The sequence below is a fragment of the Myodes glareolus genome, chromosome 8, assembly GCF_982192425.1.
Source record: "Myodes glareolus chromosome 8, mMyoGla1.1, whole genome shotgun sequence".
Lineage (NCBI taxonomy): Eukaryota > Metazoa > Chordata > Mammalia > Rodentia > Cricetidae > Myodes > Myodes glareolus.
In genome coordinates, this window is record NC_142033.1 from 448,257 (window position 1) to 472,402 (window position 24,146).

The following is a 24,146-nucleotide window of genomic DNA, read 5'->3' on the forward strand; positions in this document are numbered from 1 at the left end:
CAGGAAAACATAGAGCCAAAAATCTAAGCAGGGAGGGAAGAATCAGAAATCTAGGATTAGCCGGTTCAGTGTTTCAGGAACTAGCTGAAGAGAAAGTTAGATTGTAATCTTGAGAATAATCTTGAGAAACAGGGATTTTCCCCCCTTGTGATTATCATTGATATTTTTTGGAATGCTGTGTTTCTGGAACTAACTGATTATGACCTTGAGAGTGATCTTGAGAGGCAGGGAGTTGCCCCTTGTGACCATCACTGGTACTTTCGGAATTTTCTGTGACACCCTCCCTGCCCCTTTCGGATTACTGGGCTGTGGTTTCTTCCCTTAAAAACCCCTTCTCCCAGCTACTCGGGGTCGAACTCTTCCCCTGCGTGGGTTATGAGTCTTGGCCTCAGTGCACTGGTTCCCGTCTTCCCATCAATTAAACCTCATGTGATTGCAGCAAGGATGGTCTCTCGTGAATTATGGCAGGGGGAGGGGGGTCGCGTCATCCCGAGGCTTGAGTGAGAGTCTCCCCGATATTGGGGGTCTTTCATTAAACTAAATAACCTGGAATGAAAAAAAAAGAAATGAACTGGTTGGTGGAGGCACAGGGCTATAACCCCAAACTCCACAAAGAATGCAGGCTGGTCTCTGTATGTCCAAGGCCAGACAGCTAGGAATGCTACACAGAGAAACCCTGTCTCGAGAAAAAAAATCAAAATAATTTTTGAGAAGCGGCTTTAAAGCTTCTGCTGGTGAGTATTTATTTATCTGACATATGTGGGTGGTGGGGAAGGGATTTCTAAAAGAAATGGTCTGTGGCCTGAAGAGGCTGCAGGATCTGAGAATGAATTCCAATGGCTGCCAGCAGAAGTGAACTGGGGTGTGGTTTCAGGTCCCTGGCTGAGGAGTGTAGCTAGCATTGACCTTACCAATAGGCCCCAGCCATATGTTAATGTCAGGGCCTGAAGTTCCTCAAAAGGGAGTGAATGGAGACCCTTTCTTATCTAAATGTCTGACTTTGGGGAAAGGATTTGTGGGAAGCAGGCAGCACTTGAAATTAAGGTTTCTTATCTTAGTCTTGCCTTCGGACCTGTTCCCCTCAGAATGCTCCCTCTCAATAGGGAAGGACATGAGGTCTTACTCTTTCCCCAGGATACTTTCCTACCTACCATTCTGATGGATTGTTCTTTACTGATTCCTAACCCAAACTGAACTATTCCACTGTAAATAAATAAAGCAAATATGTGAACAGATGAATGAACGAATGGACGAACAGACCAACAAACAAACAAATAAAGAAAAAGATCACAGATGTTTATTGACTTTTGTTTTCATAATGAAAACTTTTGACATATGACCTAGAAAGTGTCTGGAGTATACCTTTATACTCAACACCCCCCCCCCCCATCTCTATGTCTCTGTCTCTGTCTCTCTCACACACACAAACATACACACACACAGAAACATTTGAATAAATTTAAAATTAAACTAAATATACAAGAAAAAGAAGCAAACACCTTTACTGTCATCATTCCATCACTTAGAAGGCAGAGTGAACTCTGTGAACTTGTTGGGTCCAGGGGGGTCGCACAAAGATGAGAACACCACCAAGTCTAATAAACCAGAAGCAAACTTTATTCCAGAAACCAGATCCTAGGAAAACCAGACCAAACTTAAAAATAAAAAATAAAAATAAAACACCGTGGGGCACAGAAGCTTATCAGCTAGCTGAGACCACAGCCAGAAATGGTGTTTGTTAGGCTGTGGCAAAAGGCCAGTTTTTTACCCCACCTTTTATAGTTAGGACACCAAGCATTAGGTCTGGGTAAAGGAATCTTTACAACCTTGCCCTGACCCTTGGGTTGGTCAGCAGAGACCCTAGGGAGGGGAGTGAGTGCTAATGTCTAGGAAGAATTTGGAATTAACTGGTTTCTGGGCTGAGAATTTAGGAGGATAAACCTTTTACACTGTTTTCAGGTAAATCTTCAGATACTGACTGTCATATTTTATAATCTCCATTATCAGAGCTCATTAATTAAACCTTTTTATTTATCCACTGTCTCCTGGTACCTCCGGGTGTAAACTGAGGTCATGCCTCTCCTCTGGTGGTGCCAGTTTCCCATAACAGAGACGGTGTCTGACCCAGAGGTCACATATCTCTGTCTCCTAAAGGTTAAACTCAGTTCACATCTACTGTTTATTAAGGATGGTCAGGACACTGCTCTTAATTTGTAGAGAGACACTCTGGCCTTGTAAATAAAACAGCCAGTTGTAAAATGACCTATGCTTCCCAAGCATCTGAGAAAATAGCTCACTGTGAATGAATGATCCTTGATCTGCTGAGAAAGCTGCTGATAGTCTGTTCTTATTCTCCTAGACTTATAACTTTATATTTCTTTATTTTTACATTTTTATTTTCTTATGTCTGGACTCTTCAAACTCTGGAAATTGGAGAATAGCACGAGTTCCTGCTACATTTTCTCAAGTTTTTCTCATAAGATTTTCATCTTTTATGATCATGTCAGAGTCTAGCTTTTTTTATTTGATAGATGGGCACATGTTCCTTCTAGTTCTACTGGCTGTACAGCTTTGAAAATGGAAGCAGGCTGGATTCCATCAAAGAAATTTTCTGCCTTTTTTTTAATTTACTTATTTATTTTTTTACAAAAAAAAATTTCCACTTCCTCCCCTCCTCCCAATACCCTCCCACTACTCCCACTCCCTCTCCTCCTCCCTCTCCAGTCCTAAGAGCAGTCAGGCTTTCCTGCCCTGTGGGAAGTTCAAGATCCTCCCCCTTCCCTCCAGGTCTAGGAAGGTGAGCATCCAAACAGACTAGGATCCCAAAAAGCCAGTACATGCAGATGAAATAAGACCCAGTGCCATTGTCAATGGCTTCTCAGTCAGCCCCCATGTCAGCCACATTCAGAGAATCCAGTTTGATCACATGCTCATTCAGTCCCAGTCCAGCTGACCTTGATGAGCTCTCATTAGATCAGTCCCATTGTATCAGTGGGTGAAGGCATCCCTCTCAGTCCTGACTTCCTTGTTCATGTTCTCCCTCCTTCTGCTCCTCATTTGGACCTTGGGGGCTCAGTCCAGTGCTCCAATGTGGGTCTCCGTCTCTATCTCCATCCATCATTGGATGAAGGTTCCCTCTGATCCTGCCTTCCTTGCTCACGTTCTACCTCCTTCTGCTTCTCATTTGGATCTAGGGAGTTAAGTCCAGTGTTCCAATATGTGTCTCTGTCTCTATCTTAATCCATCACCAGATGAAGGTTCTATGGTGATATGCAAAATATTCATCAGTATGGTTATGGGCCAAGGCCAGTTCAGGCACCCTCTCCTCTGCTGCCCAGGGAACAATCTGCTGACTTCTCCTTGGCCCTGGGAACTCCTCTAGAATCAATTATCTTGAAAACACTAAAATGACTCTTTTAGTTGAGATATATACTTCCCTGCTCCCATATTCATCCTTCCTCTTCTCTTTCTATATTGTGAAATACATTAAGGGGTATAGGTATTAGCTCTTCCTGGAAGTTCTGGTAGAATTCTGCATTGAAACCATCTGGTCCTGGGCTTTTATTGGTAGGGGGATTTTTGATAACAGCTTCTAATTCCACATGACTAACAGGTCTATTTAGATTGTTCACCTGATCTTGGTTCAACTTTGGTATATGGTATTTATCTAAAAAAATGTCCATTTCTTTCACATTTTCCAATTTTGTGGCATACAGGCTTTTGTAGTAAGATCTAATGATTCTCTGAATTTTCCCTGGGTCTGTGGTTATATCCCCCTTTTCATTTCTGATCTTATTAATTTACATGTTCTCTCTCTCCCATTTGATTAGTTTGGATAGGGGTTTGTCGATCTTGTTGATTTTCTCCAAGAACCAGCTTTTTGTTTCATTGATTCCTTGGATTGTTTTCTGTGTTTCTATTTTGTTGATTTCAGCCCTCAGTCTGATTATTTCCAGTCTTCTACTCCTCCTGGGTGAATCTGCTTCTTTTTTTTCTAGAGCTTTCAGGTGTGCTGTTAAATCTCCAATGTGTGCTTTCTCCATTTTCTTTAATTGGGCACTTAGTGCTATGAACTTTCCTCTTAGCACTGCTTTCATAGTGTCCCATAGGTTTGAGTATGTTGTGTCTTTATTTTCATTAAATTCAAGTAAGACTTTAATTTCTTTCTTTATTTCTTCCTTGACCCAGGGGTCATTTAGTAGTTGACTGTTCAACTTCCATGAGTTTGTTGGCTTCTTGGGGGTAGCATTGTTGTTGAATTCTAACTTTAATCCATGGTGATCTGACAAGACACAGGTGGTTACTAATATTTTTTTGTATCTGTGGAAGTTTGCTTTGTTACCGAGTATGTGGTCAATTTTTGAGAAGGTTCCATGAGCTGCAGAGAAGAAGGTGTATTCTATCCTATTTGGGTGGAATGTTCTATAGATGTCTGTTAAGTCAATTTGATTCAATACCTCCAATAATTCTCTTACTCCTCTGTTAGGTTTCGGTCTGATTGACCTGTCCATTGGTGAGAGAGGTGTGTTGAAGTCTCTTACAATTAGTGTGTGTGGTTTGATGACTGCCTTGAGTTCTAGAAGTGTTTTTTTTACATAAGTGGGTGCCTTTGTATTAGGGGCATAGATATTCAGGATTGAAACTTACTCCTGATGAATTGTTCCTGTTATGAGTATAAAATGACCATCTCCATCTCTTCTGATTGATTTTAGTTTGAAGTCATTTTTGTTAGATATTAGGATGGCCACACTCGCTTGTTTCTTAGGTCCATTTGCTTGGAAAACCTTTTCCCAACCCTTTACTCTGAGTAGTTGTCAGTCTTTGTGTTTGAGGTGTGTTTCTTGTAAACAGCAGAATGTTGGATCCTGTTTTCTTTTTTTTAAAATATTTATTTATTTATTTATTTATTTATTTATTTATTTATTTATTATGTATACAATATTCTGTGTGTATGTCTGCAGTCCAGAAGAGGGCACCAGACCTCATTACAGATGGTTGTGAGCCACCATGTGGTTGCTGGGAATTGAACTCAGGATCTTTGGAAGAGCAGGCAATGCTCTTAACCACTGAGCCAACTCTCCAGCCCCCATTGGATCCTGTTTTCATATCCAATCTCTAAGTCTGTGTCTTTTTATAGGGGAATTGAGTCCATTGATATTAAGTAATATTAATGACCATTGGTTGTTGACTCCAGATATTTTCCTTTTTTGGGGGGGTAGTAGAGTGTGTGTTTCCCTTCTTTGAGTTGTGCTTGTGAAGGGTCGCTAGATGTCTGAGTTATTGTAGGCAGTATTGGCAATGTTGGATTCCTTGGGTTGCGATTTTCCTTCTAATACTTTCTGTAAGGCTGGATTTGTGGCTACATATTGTTTAAATTTGTTTTTATCCTGGAATATTTTGCTTTCTCTGTTGATAGTGAACAATAGCTCAGCTGGGTATAGTAGCCTGGGCTTGCATCCATGGTCTCTTAGTTTCTGCAGTACCTCTATCCAGGATCTTCTGGCTTTCATGGTTTCCATAGAGAAGTCCGGTGTAAGTCTGATAGGTTTACCTTTAAAAGTTACTTGACCTTTTTCCTTTGCAGCTCTTAATATTCTTTCTTTAATCTGAATGTTTTGTGTTTTGATTATTATATGGCGAGGGGATTTTTTTTGATCCAGTCTATTTGGTGTTCTGTATGCTTCTTGAACCTTCATAGGGATATTGTTCTTTAGGTGTGGAAAGTTTTCTTCTATAATTTTGTTGAATATATTTTCTGGACCTTTGATCTGCAATTCTTCTCCTTCTTCTACCCCTACTATTCTTAGATTTGGTCTTTTTATTGTGTCCCATATTTCCTGAATATTTTGTGATGAGAATTTGTTGGATTTGCTGTTTTCTTTGGTCAGAACGTCTATTTTCTCTATAGTGTCTTCAGAGTCTGAGATTCATTCTTCTATCTCTTGTATTCTATTAGTTATGCTTGTTTCTGAAGTCTCTGTTCATTTACCTCAATTTTCCATAGCCAGCTGGCCCTCGGTTTGTGTTTTCTTCATTGCCTCCATTTCAGTCTCCAATTCTTGAACTGTTTCCATTACCTGTTTGATTGTTTTTTCTTGGTTTCCCAGGGTTTCATTTAAGGATTTACTCATTTCTTCAAACTTTTTGTTATACTTCTCTTTCATTTCTTTACTCAATTCTTCAATCTTTTTGTTATACTTCTCTTCCATTTCTTTACAGCAGATTTTCACCTCCTGTTTAAGTTCCTCTATTATTTTCATGTAGTTTCGCTTAGAGTTGATTTCTTCCATTTTTTCTGGAGTAGGGTGTTCAATTCTTCTAGTTTTGTGATCCCTGGATTCTGGTTATGTCATGTTGCCTTTCAGGTTGTTGGAGGAATTCTTGCATTGGCACCTGCCCATCTCTTCCTCTCTGGATGGAACTCCTCAGCACTGAAACAGGGGCAGCTGGCACCTCAAGGACACAGGAAACAAAAGGGTGACAGTGGAGACCTGCCTTTTTTATTTCACCTTTGATTGCTATTAAGTGCCATCTAGTTGATTCATGGTGTTTCATGAGCACGTTTCTAACTCTTTTGTTTTTTGTGTCTTGTTTTATTTTGTTTTTTGAGGCAGGAATTCTCTATATAACATCCCTGGAACTTGCTTGATAAATGAGTCAGGCCTTGAACTCACTGATACCCTCCTGCCTCAGCATCCCAAGTGCTAGGATTATGAGTATTATGTCACCAATGCTTGGCTTTTGCTAATTCTTTTTTGTTGGTGGTGGTGGTGGTATTTTGTTTTCTTGTTTTCTGAGACAGGGTTTCTCTGTAACTTTGAAGCCTGTCCTGGAAATACACCTTGTAGATCAGGCTGGTCTCAAACTCACAAAGATTCACCTGTCTCTGCCTCCCGAGTGCTAGGATTAAAGGCTTGTGCCACCAGCACCAGGCAGAACTAGCTCTTGTAGACCAGGCTGGCCTCAAACTCACAGAGATCTGCCTGCTTCAGCCTCCCAAGTGCTGGGAATATAGGCGTCAGGCTAGATTTTTTCCTAATTCTTAAATGGGAGTAACTATCAAAGGCATTTCTTCCTACTTGGTTTGTGTTTGATTGTTTGCTGTTTTGAGTTTTTAGATCATCTGTTCCCTGGACCCTAGGCTCCACACCTGTCCCCTGAAGGAACCTGAAGGCACCTGGTAGGAATGAGACTCAGACTAGTAAGATTCAAGGTCACCACCCCTTGCTAAAGTCTTGAATTCCTGCTTGAACCATTAAAGGGTGAGGTTACAACTTGAATGCTCTGCTTAGATATGCTTTTGTTGTTGTTGTTTATTGAGAAAGTGTTTCCCTGCATAACAGTCCTAGCTGTACTGAACCTAGTTCCTGTAGACCAAGCTGGCCTTGAACTCACAGGGATTCACCTGCCTCTGCCTCCCAAGTGTTGGGATTAAAGGCACAGGCCACCACCACATGACCCAGATAGACATGCAAATTTGCTGCCTTCTTGCTGAAGTTGGAAAACATTATCTTCTCGTTGAAGTTGAGAAATTGCTGAATTCAGTCATTTTTGGGTTTCTTAGCAAAAAAAAAAAAAGAAAATTAAAAACCTTTATTTGCCTTCTTTGTTTTATTACAAATTTTAACTTGATTTTTTTTTGAGACAGGACCTGTCTTTTTATTTGTGCTTCAGCCAAACTATTTCACTACATGGCCCAGGATTTTCTTCTGAACATTGCTGCTGCAATTACAATTTAAAAATGAAAACTAAAATTAAAATAAATAATCTGGGATTAACAAAGAAAAACAGGGAAAAAGCAGCATTTTTCCCTCTTTTTTGTTTTCTTTATTTATTATTTTTTGAGGCACAGTTTCACTGTGTAATAGCCATAGCCATTCTGGAACTCTCTTTATAGACCAGGCTGTCTTCTTGGTAACATTCTGGGTTTTTTTTCCTTATTTTCTATCTCTAAATTGATATTTCTTCTCTTTCTCTCTCTTGTTTACTTTATGTGGGGTTTTTTGTTTTGTTTTGTTTTTCTCTGTTCTTGGAACTAGCTCTTGCAGACCAGGCTGGCCTCAAGCTCCCAGAGATTCACTTGTGTATGCAAGATATGGAGCCAGTCCCCTCTAATGCTTTCATCTTGGTCTTATGGGCTCTATGCTGTCAGTACTACATGAAAAACTCGAGTGTGCACGCCCTTGTTTGTCATGTCAGCAGCATTCAGGAACTGGAAATACAAGGATCAGGAGATCATCTTAAGCAGCACAACAAATGTGAACATCCTGCTGTGAAACAGACCCTCTAAAAGAAATCAATAAAATGACATTTTTACTTTTCATGTCTGAAATAAAAAGATTCAAAACAAAGCACTATGTCAATATTATTCCTGGACATGATATCCAATTGGGAATTTCTAAAATTATTCCACAGATGTTTTGATTTTCTCTGACTCAGTACTTACTCTGAGAAGGGGGTGTGAGACTGTAAAAACAGAACAACAGAAAGGAGAACCCCAAGCATGCAAGTGGTGGTCATGGTGAAATGTCTTTGAAAGGAGACTTAGATGGCAGGAAACTGACCTTGCTACCTTTCTCCCTCCCTCCCTCAGTCCCTCGGTCCCTCCCTCTCACCATGTCATGATTGTGGTAGCCCGGCAGCACACATAGTCCTTTTGCTGATCAGTCAGACACACTCTTTATTTTTTAATTTTTGAATTATGGGTGAAGTCAATTATTTGAACTCTTAGATCTATTATTATTTTGAAAGACCCCAAATGTCAGGGGGTTTCAGTTGGAGCCCTCTGTCCAAGAACCAGTCCACTGGATGCAAAAGCACGAGGTAGTTTATTGGATACACAGGCGCCTGTGGATGCTACAGCAACCAATTTACTGAGCATGTCAGGCTGAGGGCACATTATGTATTTATAGGGATTTAAGAGTTACATAAGAGGCTGCATAGCAACAAGCATTTCATTGGTTCTCAAATTGGCAGGCTTAGCTCACCCCGGGAATGGCCCCATGTCTATTCTCGAATTTCCCCAATAAACTACAAAGCTAGATAGAGAGCCCTGCAGCAAGTTGACAGTTTTGATAGAATGCCTTGGGGGTGGGGTACTCCCTCTCCTCAGCCTAGTCAGCAAGTCTGCAACCCATAGATATCCTGTTTTAGCATCAACTGGGTCAGGGGGACTTTTCTTCTATGGCCCAGCTAAATTTCACAGAGTCATTAGCTGAGCCTGGAGGTTTTCTTTCTATGGCTCAGTTAAGTTTCAGCAGAGTTTAACATAGTATGTGGACATGGAGGTCTTTCAAGTGTAGGGGGCCTTTCAATTTTTATTATTATTATCATTACTATTATTAGTTGGGTTTTGTTTTTTTGACATAGGGTTTCCCTGTGTATCTTTTTGTACCCTGGAACTCACTTTGCAGACAAGATGGGCTTCAGACTCACAGAGATCCAGCTGCCCTTGCCTCTGCCTCCTAGTGCTGGGATTAAAAGCACGTACTAAACACACTTTTTTTCAAGACAGGGTTTCTCGGTGGCACCTTGCCTATCATGAAATTCACACTGCAGAGAAAGGTAGCCTCAAACTCACAGTAATCAGCCTGACTCTGCCTCCCCTGATCTCTGAGGTCTTTAATCATCTCTATCTGTGTAGTTGTCTATCAACCTAGGTATCTATGTATCTGTCTATACATCTATCTGTCTATTCATTTAATACCTTACTTATTAATTTTTTTGCTTTTTCAAGACAAGGTTTCTCTCCAGCTTTGGAGTCTGTCCCCTAGAACTGGAAAAAAGCAATGCATCACCACCACCACCCAGCTAGATGTTTTTTTCTTATGGTGGGCAATGAGACCTATAAATTTCCTCAAAGGATGTATTCACTGTGTGCCAGGTATTCTGTAGGGTTATGTTTTCTTTTGCTTGGGGGAATACTCTCTCTCTCTCTCTCTCTCTCTTTAACCCTCTCACCCTAGAAAGGAAGCTAAAGGTTTACAGTATTTTTATTTACATATATAGTATATTGTCACAATGTGGAGAATCTGGAGACACCGATTTTAAATCATGATCTTCTAGAGGCTAGGATACTGAGAACAAAATGGACCTTGAAAATATGGCTCGTAGTGTCTACCATCTTGCTGAAGTCAGCACTCATCAAGGTGGTTACCAGAGGCAGCCTCCTATAAGCTTCCATCTTGGTGAAGTCAATATCCATGCTGTGTGCAAAGGGCCTTCACTAAAATGTTTTGAACTGTGACCCTGCCTCCCTCAGACACACACACACACAGGGACAGACATTTTTTGTTTCAGTCTTTGTTTCAGACTGAGAGAAACAAATAAAATTTGAAATTAATCTCAATGTACGAGAGAGTCAGAGAACACAAAAACAAAACAGCAAAAATATACAATAAAGACAAGCTACAGGGTGGTCTCATGCAGGACTGTCATGCATTTGGTGATGAAATTCTGCCAGGGAATTTTGGTTTTTAATGTTATTCACATCCCATAGTGATGATAGTTCTCCTCTTGAACAAGGAAAGTATCAGAACTGGAGAGATGAAATTTTTGCAACTTCCAGAAACCACAAGGTAGGGATCTATTGCACTCTTCTGGTAAAATGGAGTACATGCAGATAGAGTGCTCATGCATAAAATAAATTCATTATTTTTTCCCAAATTAAAGAAACAAACAAGGGCTGGAGAAATAGTTCAGACTTTAAGAGCACTGGCTGTTCTTCCAGAGGTCCTGAGTTTAACTCCCAGGAGAGATATATTAGTGGCTCTTCCTGAAGAAGTGTCTTCAATTCCCAGCACCCACATGGCACCCCATAAGTGATTGTAAATCCAGTTCCCAGGTGATCTGACACCCTCACATCATTGCACATATAATAAAGTTAAATAAATCATATAAACTTCTTCTCTCTGGCTTTGGACCCTGTCCTGGACCTAACTCTTATACAACAACTCTTGTAGAACTGGAAATAAAGAAACATGCTGCCACCACTACGCAGCTAGATGGTTTTTTCTAAATGGTAAGCAATAAGACCTATAAATTCCCTCAAAGGACTGAATTCACTGTGTGTTCCAGGTATTCTGTAGGGTTATGTTTTCATTTGCTTGAGGGAATACTGTGTCATCCCTTCCCCTCTTTCTCTTCCTCTCATTCTAGATCTCTATTTTGTCCTGTTCCACATAGGAACTTCTCTGTTTTGTTTTGTTTTGTTTTGTTTTGTTTTATTTTTTCCCTCAGTCTGTCTTCAAAATTTATTAAACTCAGTGTATGAGGAGAGAGCAACAAAGCATGATGTTCAAAACACTGCTGGGGCTGGGAGGTGGTAGAATAGGCCTTTGATTCTGACACTTCACTCAACCTGATTTCCACCTGCAGGAGAGCAACAAGAAGGAGATCCTGCCAGGTGGTTGTGGCCCATTCCTTTAATCTCAGTTCTTGGGAGTCAGCCTGGTCTACAAGAGAGTTCCAGAACAGGTTCCAAAACTATGGAGAAGCCCTTTCTTGGACATAAAAAAGGAGGAAGGTGCTGTGGGAGCTCCTTTTGCTCCTTCAGCCAATAGCCTTTAAGATACCAGTCCACTTGGGCATGATCTCTGCTGCTTTTAAAGCAGCAATAGCCCTGAGCTCTCTTTCTTGCTTCAGACTCGGCTACTGGCTGCTAGATTCTTTTGCCTGGTCATGCAGAGTGCTGTTATTGTCTAGGGACAGAAATCTGTAAGATTTTCTTTAAATAAATTTTATTAATCATAATTCCAAACTGGTGTGGGATTGTTTTGTGACTTGTGCCTTTAGGAAGGAAGGAAGGAAGGAAGGAGGAGAAAACTGAACTGTCTTCTTGGTCCTAGAAACTTGATCATGGGAACTTAGAGCCTATGAGACAGTTCATGAGCCTTATGATCTCACTTGGCAGATTAGCCTGAATTATAATTCACTGATGCCCCCCCCTGCCTCTGTCTCCCAAGTGCTGGGATTAAGCTTTTTCTAATTGTTGAATGGCATACTTAAGGTATTTATTTCTACTTGGTTTGTGTTTGATTTATTTTTATTTTTATTTTATGATTTTTGAATTGTGGGTAAAGTCAATTGTTTGACCTCTCAGATATTTTTGTTGTTCTTGTTAATATTATCATTATTTGTTTATGTGTTATGGGTTTCTCTCTAGCTTTGGAGTCTTTCCTGGAGTCACACCTGGTCACAGCTGTACCTGAAAACATAGCAAAACAAAACAAAGCAAAAACCATGCAGGACTGTATGGTGGTAACCTCCCCTTCCCATGGGCTCTTCAGAGGAGCTGAGGCCTCCTGATGGAAATCCACAGAAGCTCTCCAGGAGACCCATTCTTTCCCTTTTCCCCAGCCCCAGGGCTGCCAGCTACATCTCAGCTGTGGCAAGCCCTCTGGCTCCCTAGTATGTGACAGACACAGACACCACAGAGAAACAGGGAGGAATGGTGCCCACTCTCTCACTAAAGGGAGACATACAGAAAGAACAATGAAAGAATCAGAACTGGAGATGTGGAATTTCTGGAATTTCAGGAAACCACATGGTGGGGAATCTAGTGCCCTCTTCTGGTGACAAGGAGTACATGAAGAAAAAGAAAAAAAGGAAAACCAAAAAATAAAAATCAACAAAGAAAGATAGTGCTGGCTGGTGGGGGGGAGACATGACTTATAAGAGAGAGGTTTTATGGGATTAAAATTGAAAGCCTCATCCTCTTACACTGTGGCTGCTCTGCCTTCACAGGCTGTTCAGACAACCTTCTTCCTTTGGTCTTACCAAGTTTCAGAGAGCCATCAGGCACAGTGAGGGAGAAGATGAGGCACCTCCTGGGGATTCTTAATGGAGGCCTGGCCCCTTGTAAAGCAGAGACAGGGACAGAGGGATTAAGATGTGGGCACAGAGGAGCTGGATGCCCACAGTGGTATTTGTACGTTTGTTCCTGTCTTGGGTAGTTCCATGTCAGTCAGTCAAGCTGATGTCCACCTGCAGAGAAGAGGAGAGATCCTGCTGGACAGTGCAGTGGTGGCACATTCCTTTAATATCAGCACTTGGGAGTTTCAGAACCCATTTTAAGGCTACAGCTTAGAGCCTGGTTTCCTGTGCTCACTGCCCAGCAGAGATTTGGAATTATGTGCTCCTGAGACCTACCCCAATTTAATAGTGCTATTGCCCTATCATAAAGGATGAGGCCACTATGTACATGCATGCTTGATATCACACACATACACTGCCTGTATGTCTACATGCCCACCTGCCTCAGTGAACCCTGTGAGAGTGCCTGGTACCTTCAGAAAACAGAAGATTGGGAGGAGGGGTTCTGCTGAAATTAGAGTTATGGATGGATGCTAACTGTTTCTTGACTGCTGTCAGGATGGTGGGACAGGAACTCACCAAAGACAAAGACATGCTAGACAGGAGTTTTGGTAGAAAACTGAATTGAGTAGAAACTGGCTATTCCATTTTAGTGTTTTCAGAGTTATGTCTGAGGAACCTTCTACTTAAATGAAACAAAACCAAATCCTTTAAAACATCCAGGTGTCCTCTTTGGGGAATGAATGGATGATGGAAAAGACAACAGGGTTTTAGTTGTTCCAAAATCCTTAGGGGCAAAACTTCCCCTCATATGGTGTACTGGAGAATAGCAAGCATTCACTGGGCATCTGTGTGTCTGACCCCGCTGCATTGTTTTAAGTTTTTCTCAAGAGGTTGATGTGTGTCAACCATAAGATTCTCATCTTTTGACTCTTAGGACAGAGAGGGCCAGAGGAAACAAGCTCCGTTGGGAGCAGAAGCCAGGAGCAAATCTAGCCCTGGGAGCCAACCCAGTCCTGGGACACTGGCAGACCAGGATTGAGCCAATGAACTGACTCAGAGTCTGCAATCTCCTTAGAAACCAGAGTGGGACTGAGCCAGTTGCCTAAGACACAGAGAGACCAAGCTCCACCAGGAGCAGAATCCAGGAGCAAACACAGTCCCAGGACATGGGTGGATCAGGACTGAGCCAGCAACCAGAACCAGAGTCAGTGATCACCACCACAACAGGTCCAACTTCAACCCAGGGACTTTTGCAGGATTGAGCCAGTGACCAGGTACAGAGTCAACAATCTCCACCAGAACAGGTACAAGGGAGTAACTGTTGAGCAAGTGAGCTAGAGCCAGAGATTGCTGAAGTTCCAGATGTGAATCCAGGATCTTCAAGGGAATAGACCTAAGCCAACACCCCAGTGTGTCTGAGTGAGAGTCTAGGACCTCCTAGGAACTAGGCTGGAGCCAGGACCTCTGCCACCCTAGGTGTGAGTGAATCTGGGTCCTCCGAGGGAATAGGCAGGAACCAGAGATTTTGGTGGAGCCAGGCGTGACCTGAGACCTTAGAGAGAGTAGGCCTGAGACAGGTCCTCTGTGGGTTCAGGGATTGGTCTGGGACATCAAAGGAAATAGGCAGGAACCTGGAACCCCTGTGGATCTGGGCTTGAGTCTGAGACCTCTGAGGAAGTAAGCAGGTCCTCTGTGGGTTCGGGCAACCCCCAAGCCTGGGACCTCCAAGGCAGTAGACCAGAACCAGAAAACTTTCCAGGTTCAATTCCAACTCAGGGACTTCTGCAGATATGATCCAGACCAGAATTTACAGATACAGGTCAAAGCTGGTAACCTAAGCCAAAGTTGCCCTGAGGCAAGAAACTCTACCTTGGACAACAAATTCCACAGGGGAAGAACTGAAAGAGACTCTTAGGACCAAGAGGGCCAGAAGAAACAAGCTCCACTGGGAGCAGAAGCCAGGAGCAAATCCAGCCCTGGAAGCCAACCCAGTCCTGGGATTGGTAGACCAGGATTGAGCCAACGACCTGACTCAGAGTCTGCAACCTCCACTGTAACTGGAGTGGGACTGAACCAGCTACCTAAGACACAGAGAGACCAAGCTCCACCAGGAGCAGAAGCCAGGAGCAAACCCAGTTCCAGGACATGGCAGATCAGGACTGAACCAGCAACCAGAACCAGAGTCAGCAATTGCCACCACAACAGGTCCAACTCCAACCCAGGGACTTCTGCAGGAGGAGATCCAGACCAAGATTTACAGAAACAGATCAAAGCCAGCAGCCTAGGCCAAAGTAGGCTAGAGAAAGCAAACTCCAAGGGAGCAGACCAAAGCACATGAGCACTCAGCTGCCTCCTGGGACAGGAATAACCAACGGGGTAACTAGAATTGGGACACTGACTGTACCATGAGGAAAACCATCTTAGCTTTGGATTCACCATCACCTAGAAGATTATTCAATAAAATCTCAGACAGCCCCAAAAACACCTATTAGAGGAAAAGATGAGGAGAAAAGGTAAGATCACATGCTATACCACAAAGAGCAACACAATACCAGTAAAACCTAAAGACTCTACAAAAGCAAGACCTGAACAACCAAATATGGATGAACCAGAAGAAAATTATCTAAAAAATAACCTCAAGAGAATTTTAGAAATTCTTAAAGATTCTTAAAGATGAGAAATCACCTTAAAGAAATGAAGGAAAAAACAAACAAAACATTGAAAGATATCAGCAAATCACTTAAAGAAAAATAAAAAAAAGAACTCAAACATTTAACAGAAACTATTCAGGAATTGAAAACTGCAATAGAAAAAAATAAAGAAAACACAAGCTGAAAGAATTAAAGAAACAGAAATCATGAGGAAAAGAACAGGAACAACAACTGCAATTATGAACAACAGAATACAGGAAATAGAAGAGAGAATCTCAAGTGCAGAAGATACAATAGAGAAAATAGACTCACAGTTAAAGAAAACATTAAATCTAACAAAAGTTTAACCCAAAATATCCACGAAATATGGGACAATATAAAAAGGCCAAACCTAAGAATAATAGGTATAGAAGAAGAAGTTCAACTCAAAAGCACAGAAAATTTATTTAACAAAATCATAGAAGAAAACTTTCACTACCTTAAGAAAGATATGCCTATGAAGATACAAGAAGCTTACAGAACACCAAATAGACTTGAGGCTTGTTTTGTTACCGAGTATGTAGTCTAGGCTGACATTACACATAGTGATCTGACCATTTGGCTTGTATATGAGCTGTATGTGGCCATAGAAGAGATTACTTCTGATTCTCCCTCTGTGAAACAATAAGCAGGTGTTGGCTGCTTCTCTGGCTCAAGGTCTCTACTAGAACTGTGATGAATCCCACTGCTGGCTGAGGCCAGGGTTTCACCTGGGCTTGAGTAAAAGTAGGGCAGTTCTCAAACTCAAAAGATGGTTGGATTGCTGGGTAATTGCCTGCTGAAAGCAAAGTGTTCTTAGTTCCTCAACAAAGGGACCACATGGCAGCTCACAGTATGGCTGCTGTCTGCCCTTCAGTCAGAAATGAGAAGGCAAGCAAGGCAAAAGGAAACGTGTTTAGAACTCAGTCTTGGAGAGTCAGCCCAGCCCAGTACAGTGGTGTGGTGTACATTTATAACCACAACTCACAGTTGGGACACTGAGTCCAGAAGGATGCTACAGAGTCTGAAGCTAGCCTGAGTTACAAGACAACTCCTTGTCTTAAAAAGTTAGACACCTTCCTACTTGGGCCTGGTGACTTGAGTTTGATCTCCAAGACCTACATAGTGGAAGGAGAAAAGCAACTCCCTAAAGCTGTCCTCTGACCTCTGCTTGTGTAGTGTCACATTGATGAGTGTTCCCAAGTATGTGCTTACCACTCTGTGTGTAGGCCAATACACATATGTGCACACAAACACCACACACACACACACACACACACACACACACATCTCTATTCACCATTCTCCCAACACAGCAGCTGGGAGGAGTCAAGGAGGAAGCTGGCAGGCAGGCATCAGACCTCCGGTAGAGCCAAGTGGGGTTTATTGGAGTGTGCTATGCATTCTTGCAGCAGGTGCTACTGCACACAGCATCAGCCGTCAGGCTATGCAGAGGTTTGGAAATTCCTTTGATTATGAACCCGAGAGTAATATCTTTTTGACGAATATTCATCCCTTGCCAGTGTCCAGAATGTTTGGTTGCTTTTGTGGTTGAATCAGAAGACTCAACCCCTCCCTATGAGGTTGATATGGTCAGGCGAGTGATCCCTCTGGTGGGGGACTGGATCATCTGCACTAGGATGGGGAAAGGACACAAGCACAGCCTCTCATGAGGTATGAACAGGAAGACAGGCATATTCACCAAACATTGTGTATTTTGTTTGGTTTATTTATTATTTATTTTTGTTTGTTTCCCACCAGCTGTTCTCTGTGTAGCCCCAGGTGTCCTGAAACTCTCTCTAGAGACCAATCCGGCTTTGAATTCAGTGATTTTCCAGCCTCTGCTTAATGAGTGCTCAAATTAAAGGCCTGCATCACCACCAGCATGTATATTCAATAGGTGTCTTGTCATATAAAGAAATTGGTCCATCTGGACCCTGTGTCTAGTGGTCCCTGAAAGCAGAACTGTGAGATGTAGAGTGAGCAATTCTGTCTTCAGGTTCCAGATCAGGGCACATCCATCACAGCCACCATCAAGTGTGGTGGCTTTAAAAAGTCATCGAATCTTGAGAATTTATAATTTCACTATAATCCTGAAGCTCTACTCTCGTATTCTTGACTTTTCTCAAACTCCAAAAACCAACTACCACTGTCTCATATAAATAAATAAATAAGCCTATAAAGAAAAAAAACAAGTAAATTAGACCTAAAACTGGGATATGTACATCAGGCTAGTCCAGGTCTCATCAAGAAGTAAGCTGGGGCTGGAGAGATGGTTCAGAGGTTAAGAGCACTGACTGCTCTTCCAGAGGTCCTGAGTTCAATTCCCAGCAACCACATGGTGGCTCACAGTCGTCTATAATGAGATCTGGTGCCCTCTTCTGGCCTGCAAGCACACATGGAAGGAACGTTGTATACATAATAAATAAATAAATCTTTAAAAAAAAAAAAAGAAGACGTGAGCTGTACATATCATCTAGTCACAGAACTGGCGTGTCCAAGGTCTCTCAGAACTTAGTTACCCAAAAATGAACTAGCCATTCTGAGGGAATGCCCACTTGGGCTGCAGGTGGAGACAAGCTTCCCTGTAGACCAATGGAGGACTGTCCAGCACAGAGGACAGAGAGGCATAGTAGTAAGAATTGACTGACAGCAGTGGTCTAGCTGTCCTTCCTATACACGGTCAGAGTGAGCTAGTGAACTTATCCTTCATTGTCTTAGTCAGGGTTGCTGTTGCTGTGAAGAGACACCATGACTACAGCAATACTTATAGGAAAAAAACATTTATTTGGAGCTGTCTTGCACTTCAGAAGTTTGGTCCATTATCACGGTGGATGGCAATGGCAGTATGCAGGCAGACAGGGTGCTGAGAAGGAGGTGAGAGTTCCACATTTTGATAAGCAGGGGACATAAGCAACTGTGTGTTACACACTTGTGTAGCTTTAGCAACAAAATCCTCAAAGCTCACCTCCACACTGACACACATCTTCAACAAGGCCACACCTATTCCAACAAAGCCACACCTCCTAATAGTGCCATACCCTGTGGGTGCCAATTTCTATCAAACCACCATAATGATCAATCAATATGTCTAGAAGAATTTTGAGATATTGGCAGAATGATTTTAGAGCTGGTAATTCAACAAAGTCACAAAAAACAGGCCAACACAGGTCACATAGAAGGGACTCACCACACAGCTGCACACCAGCCATGCACAGGGAGGAATCCAGATGAGAGTATCAACTTAAAAGCACATCAACAGGAAAATATGCAGATACAGCAATTCAAACAGTCATCATCCTGTCACATGCCTTGTCCTGGCTCTCCACAGTGTACCTTATCTTTTCTCCAGAGAATTTTAAGAAAACTTCTGCAATGGGTAAGACAGATAGCAGAAATCGTAACATGTAGCTAACTGACAAGGAAAGTCAGTTGATGTAGAAATGGCAGGTTTGTGGATAAAGGACCACACTTTTGAAATTGTTCACACAGGAATCAATCAGCACATCCGTTCCATTGCTATGGGCAGCAGTGAGAATGCTCATGTCACTGTCCCTATGCAGGTTTGATGGACGCTGAAAACAGTACAGATCGAAGATGGGGAGATGGTCATCCTTGTGCTGCCTGCTGAGAAAGCACGACGACCTAAAATGAAAACCCAGCATTCATACTTTTTAAAAATGGCATGGTAGAGTGAATCTGTTACCCTATATGCTAGAAGTTTCTATCTATCTTTTTTCCTTCCTCCATTCCTTTCTTTCTTTCTTTTTTTCTTTCTTTCTTCCTTTCATTGTCTTCAACTCAATACAAAGTTAGGTCAGTTGGGAAGAGGAATCCTTAGTTGAGAAAACACTTCCATCAAAGTGGCCTGAAGGGAAATATGTGGCATGTTCTCTTGATCAGGGCTTGGTTTGGGAAAGACAGCCCTCTGTGGATGGTGCCATCCTGTACTGATCATTTTCGGTGGTATAAGAAAGTAAGCTGGGCAAGCCATGAGGAGCAATCCAGTATGCAGTGTTCCTCCATGACCTCTGCTTCTCTTCCTGCCTCCAGGTTTCTTTCTGAGCTTCTGTCCTGGCTTCCCTTCATGGTAGACATTTATCTGCAATTTGAAAGATATGTCTGCTTTTCTGAAGTTATTTTTGGTCAGTATTCTATCACAGCAAGAAGAAAGAAGGCAAAGACACCTGACAAGACAGCAGGGCACCAGAGTTCACTGGTCAGACAGTTTTCCCAGTTGGTGAGCTGTTCAGTGACAGAATGTGGTTCATTGAAAACTAAGAGTAAACAAAACAGCCAATTTAATCAGTGCTCACCAAGGAACAGAGCTACTGGAAATAATACCCATGCATACAGACACAGACATACAGACACACATGCATACACACAGCCTACATCCACAAATGCAGAAACATATATACTAAGGGCTGTTTATATTAGTGGTTCACAAGCAGAGGTCCAACTTGTCCTACACATGTGATCTCCTGATGGAAAAGACAAGCACATTGCAGTTCTTCAGTCTAGGAACCTGAATGTCTCAGCAGTCCCTGTCAGTTGCAGGACTCCCAAGTGAGTTCCAGAGAGCTGCTGGACTTCAGTGTGCATTGAAATCCCAAAGCAGGGTCTAACACCAATGAAGGAATTCCTTGGGAGAGATGGATTTGCTGGAGAGAGAAAATACAGACAAAAATACAGAAGCTTCCCTCTTCCATGTTCTTTTCTGTGGGCTGACTCCAGAAGGTGTGTGCAAGATGTAGGGTGGGTCTTGCCACCTCAAATTACCCAATCAATAAAATCCCTCACCAGTGCCTGAATACATGCATTAGAGATGTAGTGTAAATGACAACCAAGATTAGCCTCCACAAACCCACACATATGAAATAATAAGGAAATTTTAAAAACAATTTCAAGGTTAAGCAAGGACTCTCCATCTAGGTAGAGACTTGCCCTATCTCTGCCATTAAGGATTGATCCAGGGTGGCAGGTCAGGGAGTCAGCTAGGAGATCTCCTGTAGGAATGCAGGTTCACTTGCTGATCATGAGCTTTTCTCATTCAGAAGGCCACTAGCCCCCTCCTGACCTCTATCTGTACCCAGTATGGTCCCTACAAGCCAGCCTGTCACCATGAGATTCTGCTGGGTCGGCTGCCTTTCTGAGTGTTGACTTTGTAAGGCACAACTGTCTTCTCCTCCCATCTTTTTCCTTAGGTTGTTGGCCAGAGCTCAGTGAGCTTCTAAACTCCCCAAACTGTTTGGGCTTCCTCTTTTTCTAAAGTTCTGTTCACCACCAAACAAACCCCTCCCTAGACAGGATGACAAGGATGTGGGAACTTGACCACCTGTCCTTTCCGTGCACTTCAGCCATGAGATGCTCCCCCACAGCACAACTGGACCCATGGCTGCATCCCACCAGCAGGTGACTGACACTTAGAAATTCATGAAAGCACAAAGGCAGGCACCACTCTAGTGCATATCTAGGTGCTTTCCAAAATAGCTGAAGCTGGAACATTAGCCACCTCACAGGGTTTCTCTTAAACTCTTGTTGGGTGAAAGAACCAATGCTTGGCCTGCTGTAAAAATTCTTATTGAGACTGATGAGTCATGTTCTTGCTAATTCTTTTCCTATGAGTGCCATCTCTGGGTACCATCCACTCACCATACTGGGCAGAGCTCTGTCAATCTCATCCTGAAGTTTCTTCTGCACATTATGGTGGGTTTCCAGTTTAACACAATAAAGGAAATAGATGTTCTGTTGGGCTTACAGCCAGGGAAAATAAAAACAACTGATTGGGCTGTGGTCTCAATATCAGATTGAGATCAAAGAAAAAGAACATTGGAGATAATGAAGATCAAAGCAGAACATCCCAGTGGAGATGAGAAGAAATTCAAATGGTGCTCTCAGCTGTCTAGGGAAGAACAGAGGAAGGAGGTCCAGAGTCACTGGGACTGAATTCCACTCTGGTGTCCATCTGTGGCCCATCTGTCCTGTTAGATCAGACTCAATCACCACAAATGTGTAGCTCTACCCACCACACTTTGTCCTCATACATACTTATAAACATAAAGAAATGCAGTGGTTAATACTGACTGACAACTTGACAGGATCTAGGATGGCCTAGGAGTCGAGACTGGACATTACCATGTGGTATTATATTCATTGATGTGGGGAGATGTGGGACCCTGTCCTCCCTGATCCTTGAGACCAAAATACTGGATGCAAATAATGTTTACGCTAACCAGCTAAGCTTCCTGCTAGTTCCGTCCTTGGTTCTGCTACAGCCTGGTACATTAGCCTGAGGGATCTATTTTACTTTAAAATGGTAATTTCTCAACCTGCCTCAAAGAAACTCAGGTGCCAAGGCCCATCTAACCTGTCTGACATTGCCTTGAACCCTCAACCACCAGCCTGGGGAAAAACTCCCACAGAGGCCAGTTTCCCCAGCCCCCTCTGGCTGGGAGGAGTTTTCCTTTACTGGGGCTTTTATTCTCCTTCTTGCTTCTGTTGGGAGGAGGCCTTGCCTTTTTGATCCTGCTTGCCCACTTCTATAAATACCCGACTTGAGTTTAATAAAGTTGCCATTTACTCTTGGTAAATGAGCAAAGGTCTCTTTTTTGTGTGTGTCTGTTTTTAAACCCTCAGGACAGTCGTCCATTCTCGTGGGCCCGAGTTTGGGAAGGCGCGCACCTGAATTGGGTGTGGGTATCCACTGGAAGGCAGGATCTAACAGGGAGACCCACATCACTAGAAATGAATGAATATATTTTTGAATGACTGTTTTAAAATGTCATTTTTTAAAAAAGCAAATAAGTTAGGCCTGAAAAACTTTCCCATACTGGATAATAACTAGAAATATTGAATAAAAATGAGAATTTTAAAATCCTTCTGTAGTTATAATACTAATAATAGTTGTGTCACAGAACTAGCATGGACAATGTTATGAAACCAGGGGTCTGAAAAATAAAGAAGAGCAGGGCATATAGTTTCCCAGATGCTATTTACACAGAGCAGAATAAATTGCAGACTAAACTGTTAATCACAGTTCAATCACTCACTCCCAGAGATCACCCCCACTGCTGGAGAGTGCTCTTCCTGTTTGGAGCCCAGATGCAAATTCCCAGGTACAAATCCAGAATCAGTGGGATTGGAAGGGACTGAGAATCAGACAGATGACCTAACACCACTGAAGAATCTGAGCACGAAATTGTCTCTGTGACTGTTCTAGAAGCCGTGGTTCATTTACACCAGTGTACGTCTAGAAAGCTCCAGTAGACACCAAAGATACATTCAAGTGCTCAATTTCTGGAATTTGGCAGAAATGATTCCATCCTTTAAACCCACCCCATACATATCTCCTGACAATCTCTTCTTTCTGGGCTATTTATGGGTTGAAAATTGATTTTTAATAATGGAACTTTTTAGACAATCCTCAAAATTAACATAAAAGAAATGATAAATTCTAATTTCATCATTACCACCACTGTGTAACAAGCCGTTTTCTCAACACTCATCCACTGTCTCCAAAAAAATCCAATAGAAAGCCCACACATTCTGTAATCTAATTATCTACCAACAGATGAAATTTTAGCCAAATTTATACTAGATAATTGTTACCAGGCATATGTCAATCACATATATGAAAATATGGAGAAAGGACAGGTAAAAATAATTGATAACTGGTAGTAGTCTTTTTGCTCTTTTAAACTTTCTATAAAATACACCAATTTGTGAAAGTAAAGAATATAATTACATGTTGGTGTCAACTCACACAGATGAAAGCTGATGTCAGCTGTTTTTCTAACTAAAGTACATGTCTCCAAACCTTATTATGTTATCTGGATATCCAAGTAAAGTATCTTTTAATTCAACACAAAGGAATGTAATATACAGTGATTTTTATATTAAAAATGGTTAGCAGGAATGATTCCTCTTCCAATCACATTACACATGTTTTTAAGACAATGGAATCTCTTGCCATTAATTGATTCTTCAATTCATATGACTATTTCCCAGAAAAGGAAAAGGTATGTTGACTTCCTTACTTAACTTACCCACAAGAGAACCGTGGAACAGTCTCATTCAGTCCCAGGCTGTCTTTTCTCCAGCTGTTTCTAGGACTACCCAGACCCTTGGCTGAGATGAAACTGGAAGAAGACACCACCAGAAGTCACGGGATTTCTATAAAGATATGAACTTGGTTAGACCCTGCAGCAATTGCAAGATGTGGGTACAGCCACTCCCAGCAAGTCCTGCAGAGCTTCACCACAGTCACAGGAGCCAGTGGTCTCCTGGATAAACTTACCCAGCACATCAGTCTGCCTTTGAACTAACAACCGGTGTGCTGGTTAATGTACGGCTTCAGAGAGAGAGCAAGCACACCCAGGATATCTTGGTCAGTAATGGTGCTGGAGTAGAGAAGAGAATGCTGTTTATTATTTCTGAGTATCTATCAATTCTGAGTAATAATGGCAATGGCATATTCACAGCGTGCACAGTCCACATCACTGTGTAAATCCAGTAACACATGCAAGATGGCAGGGGACTCACAGTGAATGAATGGGAACTTTCCCTTGTTCCTTATAGCCTTTGACTTCAACATGACTGCATCTCTTACCCCCACTGTTTCTCCAATTTTTACTGTGTTGTGAGCAGACAGATCACTTG

At 42.1% G+C, this 24,146-nt stretch overlaps 1 protein-coding gene across 1 annotated transcript in view; it reads right to left on the bottom strand.

Moving 5' to 3' along the window:
- The window catches only part of LOC146893730 (uncharacterized), a 133,889-nt gene that overhangs the window by 30,225 nt on the left and 79,518 nt on the right, over positions 1-24,146 (bottom strand). The window lies entirely within an intron of this gene.